Below are 7,229 nucleotides of genomic sequence, written 5' to 3'. Positions count from 1 at the left end.
CTGGAATTTGCCAAACAACATGTTGACAAACCACAAACTTCTGGGAGAACGTCCTACAGTCAGATGAGACAAAAACTGAACTTTTTGGCAAGGCACATCAGCTCTATGTTCGCAGACAGAAAAATTAAGCATATGAAGAAAAGAACACTGTCCCTACTGTGAAACATGGAGGGGGCTCTGTTATGTTCTGGAGCTGCTTTGCCTCATCTGGCACAGGGTGTCTTGAATCTGTGCAGGGTATAATGAAACTTCAAGACTATCAAGAGATTATACAGAGAAATGTGCTGCCCAGTGTCAGAAAGCTTGGTCTCAGTTGCAGGTCATGGGTCTTGCAAAAGGATAATGACCCAAAACACACAGCTAAAAACACCCAAGAATGGCTAAGAGGAAAACATTGGACTATTTTGAAGTAGCCTTCTATGAGCCCTGACCTAAATCCTATTGAGCATCTTTGGAAGGAGCTGAAACATGCCGTCTGGAAAAGGAACCCTTCAAACCTGAGACAACTGGAGCAGTTTGCTCATGAGGAGTGGATCAAAATATCTGCTGAGAGGTGCAGAAGTCTCACTGACAGTTATAGGAATAGTTTGATTGCAGTGATTGACTCAAAAAGCAACAAAATATTAAGTTAAGGGTACGATCATTTTGTCTTGGCCTGTTTCATGAGTTAATTCTTTTAAATAATTCTGTTGAAGCATGTTTGAAAAGCAATGTCTGACTTTCATTTGTTCATTTTCATAGAATTTTTATTCATTATTACCTTTACCATTATTATTTGTCAGATTCAAGATATTTCTGTGACCATTGTGGGGTTTTCTTTCATTAACCGAGGGGTACCAACAATTTTGTCCACGTGTGTAACCATAGAGGAGAGCATCTTTTGAATTTCTTTCTAACTAATGTACTAATCAACACCCAGTTGGTGACAATGCACCTGTAAATTGGTGTGCCCACCACTAATAAATCCAAAAAAGACTAAGACACAGGTAAGAGTACAATAAGGTGTTTACAGTGCAGGAAACAAGAGTGCGCAGTTGAATCCATAGGTGCTGGCAGATCCATTTTACCTTGTCAAGTAGCCCAGATTAGGTTTAAAAACAGAAATTACAACCAGTAAATAAAACTGTGCCTACAGATAAACTTTAAAACTTAACAAGAAACAGTGGTGGTTGGTTGAATAGGATGTAAGGAAAATCTAAAGAATGATGCACTGTTCATGCAGGAAGATTTTGGTGGTGCAACTCCTCTTACCTTTATTTTTTACATGTAAATAATCATCATCTTCTGTCTAACTAATCAAGTGCAAGCATATTGATGGTTTAAAGGTTCATAAAACAGTGTTTGTACAAGTTGTTTTAAGATGGTAGAAGTCCTCTAAGGTCTTGGACCCTCTTCAACTCACTATCTTCAGCCTTCAGTTTCAACTAGTCTAGATTTAAACTGAATGAAGACGCCAAGATGTACTACAGTTATGATATTAACTGCCCATAACCTTCAAAAATTTAAAACTATCCCTTTAAAGTCTGCAACTACGTTTTGAAGACAGATACAGTAAAAGCCTTCTTAGCTGTGGAAGCAACAAGTTTTGTGGTTGTTTACAGGAGTCTTCTGGTTAGCATCTTTGCAGCAAGCCTCTTTGTTGAAATATTTGTTCCAAGTTGAGTCGTGGCTTCTAGTTTGTCCACAACTTAATTTGATTTGGGATTGAGGCTGTGCCTAATCCCTCTCTTTAGCATGCTTCTGCTTCTGATCGATCCAGTTTTGGCCTCTGGCAAGAAAGAGGAATTTACCACTTTCAGGGAAAGATCCTGCACAAACATCGACCATCTAGCAAGCCGCTTCAATCCTTTATGAAGCCGCAAAGCGGCTAAGCTCCTTCAACTTTATCAAGCAAACAATGCAGACACAGAGGAATTACTAGCAGGAAGAAGAGGCACATGCCCGCCAGGCTTTTGGCATTTGTTGCTAGGAGCTTTCTAGCCTGAGCTTGCTGGTGTTTGAGTGTCTGCTCTGCCTTTTGGATTGTTGCTCTCTCATTTGCATTCATATCACTGAGCAGTGGCCATAAAAAAGACAGAGTGTAATAGGCTTTAAAAAAAAAATAATGTACAAAGATGAGGTATTTATGTAGCCAGGAGTTACAGTGGGTGTGTTTGCATGCGTGAGGGCACTTTCTCTGTTCACATGGCTGCTACACATAATCAGCGAACTGAAAGACAGCAATCTGGCATCTTTTACAGACCAGTACACAAGCTGAATAAATTCCCACACTGGGCCACCCCATCTCATGCAAACACACACACACACACACACACACACACACACACACACACACACACGCACACACACACCCACACACACACACACACACACACACACACACAAACTGCATTTGAAAAAAATATACACAAGAGCAAAGACATCAGACATGTGGAAGTTGCTGAGAAGCGAAAAGGCACCTAAGCTGATGATCCTGTTTGCTGCTTTGAAATTTACTGAGAAATCTTCCATTTGAATCTTTTACACTGAGGGCTGAGTACGCATTGAAGGAAGCTGCAGGAAACGGCGACTTATCTATTGTTGGGCAGAGAAGAACTCCCTGAAATGCACTCAGCTGATTAATTTTATGTGTCCTCTGCAGGTAAGCTTAAACCCTTGAGAAATAAAAGGCAGTGCCAGTTATATCTGTGCACAGAATTAGAGGTTATATAAACGGTGATTAGTTTATTATGTCAATTGTTTTGTTATTTTATGTCTGAAACCTATCCTCCTGTGTTTAGGATGACACTGATTGTTTTCCAGTATCAGAGTTGGTCTGAGTGTCTGCCTGCGTTGTCTCCTTGTGTCCATGCCTCCGAGATAACACAAAGCAAATTTTGGCAGTTTTTGGTAGTTATTTTTTAATGCGAGCCATTTTTGAAAAAAGTTAATTGATTCGATTCTCCTTTCCAGTAGGATGAGCTGAGACACCTTTTAATTTCATTTCCTTTTGATTTGTTGAAGCACGGCAGAAAAGCGAAGTCCCACGTGAACGAAGGGAGCCAAATTAGGGTGGGTGACCCTTTTTGTATTCAATTGAAGTCTGTTCAGATCTGATTAATATTAGTTCTGTAGTCAATATTTATAATAATATTTCTAATAATCCACAAATGAAAACATTTTTAGACTCAAACACAAAGGGAAGTTTATTACCATACAAACTAAACAACAGAAGACCAGACATAGATCCCAGAAGTCCTCCAAATTACTTGATAATATTTTCCAGTTTTCTTTATAACTACCAGAGCATTTGGACCAAAGTCCAAATGCTTGATAGGGCTGAGTTTGGCAACATAGCCTGAGACATGGTACTCATGATGTGATTGGAAACAAGATGAACATGAAGACTGGATGAGTGTTGATGACGTAATAAAAAAGGAATGAACATCAGGTTTGCTGTACATTTTTCATTTCAAAGGTCAATGCTTTAAACCGCCTCTCTTGTTGCTAATGACGTTAACATTAATTTATAACATTTGCGTGTGTTCTGCCAGTAAAGGTAAAGCATACCTACTACCGCAGTTACACTATGTACAGTGCCTTGTAAAAGTATTCACCCCTTCTTGGCTTTTACCTATTTTTACATTCCAACCTGTAATTTATGTGTTTTTTACTTATTTATGTGATGGATCTGCAAAAAATTGTCTAAGTTGGTGAAGTGAAATGAGAAATATTTATTTAAAAAAGAAAAAACTGAAAATTGGCTTGTGCATATGTATTCACACCCTTTGCTAAAAGGTTCTGGTGCAACCTATTACCTTCAGAAGCTGCATAATTAGTGAAATTAATTCCACCTGTGTGAAATCTAAGTATCACATGATCTGTCAGTATAAACACACCTTTTCTAAAAGACTATGACCCAAGCCTACTGCTAAAGCAGCACTTGGGTGGTTTAAGGGGAATTGTTTAAATCTGTTGGAGTGGCCTAATCAAAGTCCAGACCTTAATCCAATTGAAAATCTGCCATTAAACTTGATGATCGCGGTTCACAAGCAATAACCATTCAACATGAAGGGGTTGGAGCAGTTTTGCCATGAGGAATAGGCAAAAATCCCAGTGGCAAATGTGGCAAGACTGTACCTCATAAACTAAGATACTTTTAGTTCAAACATTAAGTGCCAAATTATGACATTATACTGATTATACTTCATCCTGTATAGTATAAACATATAAAAAACTAGAAATTGGATAGTAAATAAACCCTGGAAAATATTTTTCATAACCTATTTTACCATTTGTCATACCTATCTAAAATACTGAAACCCTGCAGTTTGACCGTGTGCAAAAATGCGTGAGATATAATAGCACATGCTATTCCATGCACAATGAAGGCAAACATGGAGGAAACGAACTTCCTTTTTGAACTCACGGAGCGTTACTTGAAAGAAAACCAATAAACGTGTTCTGGGTCATCAACTGACTCAAGGCTCAATTTTGACTCACAGTCTACTTGCTTCAGTCAAAAATGGTTGTAGTTTTCGTGTGCATTGAAGGTTGAAATGAAACATGAAAATGCACTCGATTTTGATTTTGTCCTCATCATTAATATAGAACTGATCCTCCACCTTCACTGGTGAAGGTGGAGGATCCAAACGCAGAACAAAGAAGGCGACAGGTGACAAATAGCTTATGTGTAATAACTACTTGGTCAAAGCAAATTTCCAAGCACAACGGAAGCAGGAAGGCCGACGAATAATAGCAAAACAGTGAAATAAATAAAAAAACATGTACAAAGAACTTATAACAGCATGGCAATAATGGTCTGGTACTGAACAAATGAAAGGCGTATGCTGACAAATGAACACACAGATGCACACCCAACTCCAAAAATCTCCGGTTTTCTTTTTAGAACCAAAGCCTCTGCTTACAATCAGACAATTTTCCTAAAACAGCAAGCTTTGCCTTCTGACATAAATGAGGACCTGGTGCAGGCGATGATAAATGAAGGGATTTGTGTTTTTTTGCACTACCAGTTCAACGAATCTGAATCATTTGTCAAAACTGGGGGGAAAGTGCCGGCACTTTAGAGAAATAGCTGTGTTTTTGATAGATGGCAGAGTGGTTTGGAATTTCTAGCTCATAAGCCTGGAAATAGAATTTAAGCAATTGAGGAAAAAACTTTAATGTAGGCAGGAACTTTTTTCTGACTTGATGCCCAGAAAATAAAGAGCTCCACAAATCTTTGTGCTTAATTAGATGAAGAAGAGTCGGTGCTGCTTAACTGACAAAACGTAATTTGGCCTATTACACAAATGTACCAGGACAGGCTATTTGTTTAAAACATAAAATATTAAAGGGGAAAAAAGATTAACTCATATAATCAGAAGCCCTTGGGCACAGACCGTAATGGGAAAAATGGAAAAACCAATGAATTATGACAGCGTGTTTGACTGACAGTCAGTATTTTTAGATCTGGAGAAATATTTGATATATGCAATGTGTCATTCTGAAGGTGCAGTGGAGGACTGTTCTGCTGATAAGAGAAGTGATCTTTCCAGTGTGATATTTGATTCCCTCTCCTCCTGTTGCAGTTCTGCATTTGTTTTTGTTTAAAGAGCAGAGGAACCATCCATTTTCTATACCCGCTTCTTCTATACAGGGTCATCGGGGAGCTGGTGCCTATCTCCAGCAATCATTGGGCAAGAGGCAGGGCATTCCCTGGACAAGTCATCAGTCTATCACAGGGCAACACAGGACAAACAATCATGTGCACACACACACACACACACACACACACACACACACACACTCATGACCTAACAGCCATGTTTTCTGACTGTGGGAGGAAGCTGGAGTACCTGGAGAAAACCCGTGCAAGCACGGTAGGAACATGCAAGCTCCATGCAGAAAGGCTGGAATTTAAAGCCAGGACATTCTTGCTGCAAGGCAACAGTGCTGCCAGCTGTGCCACCGTTCACTTTATCCCACATTTGTACATCTTTATTAACATTCTTTTGTGTGAGAGAATCTTGATTAATAAAATTCTGCTTTTGGTCCTGATTCTAGGTGGTCCTGATTTGCCCCTTCACCAGTTTGTAGATATTCTTTCTTTTCTTTCCTCCATTTCATACATGTAAAGAAACCATTTAGTACACATGCACATAAAGCATTGTGTATGAATTAATTTTTCACTCTAGCTGAGTATTTTAAAAAAATATGGGCATAAATTATTATAGAAATGCCTATATCTGATGTATAATTTGATTCATTTGCGCTATTATCTGATTACACCGAATTCCCATTTATTTTGGTTCTGATCCCTGTTTGGGCTTGGGGATGTTGAGAGAAAAGAGAATGAACCCTGCCCGCCTGCTTGAAAAATGTTTTGGAGTCACATGACTACATTTCCATACAGCAGACTATGAAAAAAATATAAAAACTTGTGGGGTTAAAAGATCTTCCTGGCAGGTACGAATTCATACATGGTCGGCACAAAACATCTTGCAGTGGATGGCACAATTTTGTACCTAAAAAAGTCAAATAGCACAAAAAAAGTCTGGTGATCTATGATCAAGGCTGCAAAGGAACACACCGTAGTGAAATGGATGTCGGTGTGCATATGTGGTGTTTTCTTCTTCTCTCCTTACCTGGAAGCTGCTGCTATTAGCAGCAGATTGTCTCACCATAGGTGCAGTAATCTAACTCAACTCTTGCTATGGTCCTTTAAGTTGTTTGCCTATGCCTTAGATCTACTCACCTAAACCTGGATTGGAAGACCAGTACAGGTCCTTCTCAAAATATTAGCATATTGTGATAAAGTTCACTATTTTCCATAATGTCATGATGAAAATTTAACATTCATATATTTGAGATTCATTGCACACTAACTGAAGTATTTCAGGTCTTTTATTGCCTTAATACGGATGATTTTGGCATACAGCTCATGAAAACCCAAAATTCCTATCTCACAAAATTAGCATATCATTAAAAGGGTCTCTAAACAAGCTATGAACCTAATCATCTGAATCAAGAGTGAACTCTAAACACCTGCCAAAGATTCCTGAGGCCTTTAAAACTCCCAGCCTGGTTCATCACTCAAAACCCCAATCATGGGTAAGACTGCCGACCTGACTGCTGTCCAGAAGGCCACTATTGACACCCTCAAGCAAGAGGGTAAGACACAGAAAGATATTTCTGAACGAATAGGCTGTTCCCAGAGTGCTGTATCAAGGCACCTCAGTGGGAAGTCT

The 7,229-nt window shown here is 39.0% G+C and overlaps 1 long non-coding RNA gene across 1 annotated transcript; it reads left to right on the top strand.

Annotated features, from left to right (window-relative positions):
• Nucleotides 1–2,447: 2,447 nt before the first annotated feature.
• LOC124878842 lies at nt 2,448–5,785 on the top strand. Its single transcript, XR_007040867.1, has 3 exons — nt 2,448–2,641; nt 3,004–3,051; nt 5,639–5,785. It is a non-coding gene; the product is annotated as an uncharacterized LOC124878842 (long non-coding RNA).
• The last annotated feature ends 1,444 nt before the right edge of the window (nt 5,786–7,229 follow it).

The sequence above is a fragment of the Girardinichthys multiradiatus genome, chromosome 13 (assembly GCF_021462225.1).
Source record: "Girardinichthys multiradiatus isolate DD_20200921_A chromosome 13, DD_fGirMul_XY1, whole genome shotgun sequence".
In the NCBI taxonomy this organism is placed as follows: domain Eukaryota; kingdom Metazoa; phylum Chordata; class Actinopteri; order Cyprinodontiformes; family Goodeidae; genus Girardinichthys; species Girardinichthys multiradiatus.
The sequence above is the reverse complement of the archived record's forward strand: the minus strand, read 5'-3'. Positions and strand labels throughout refer to the sequence as shown.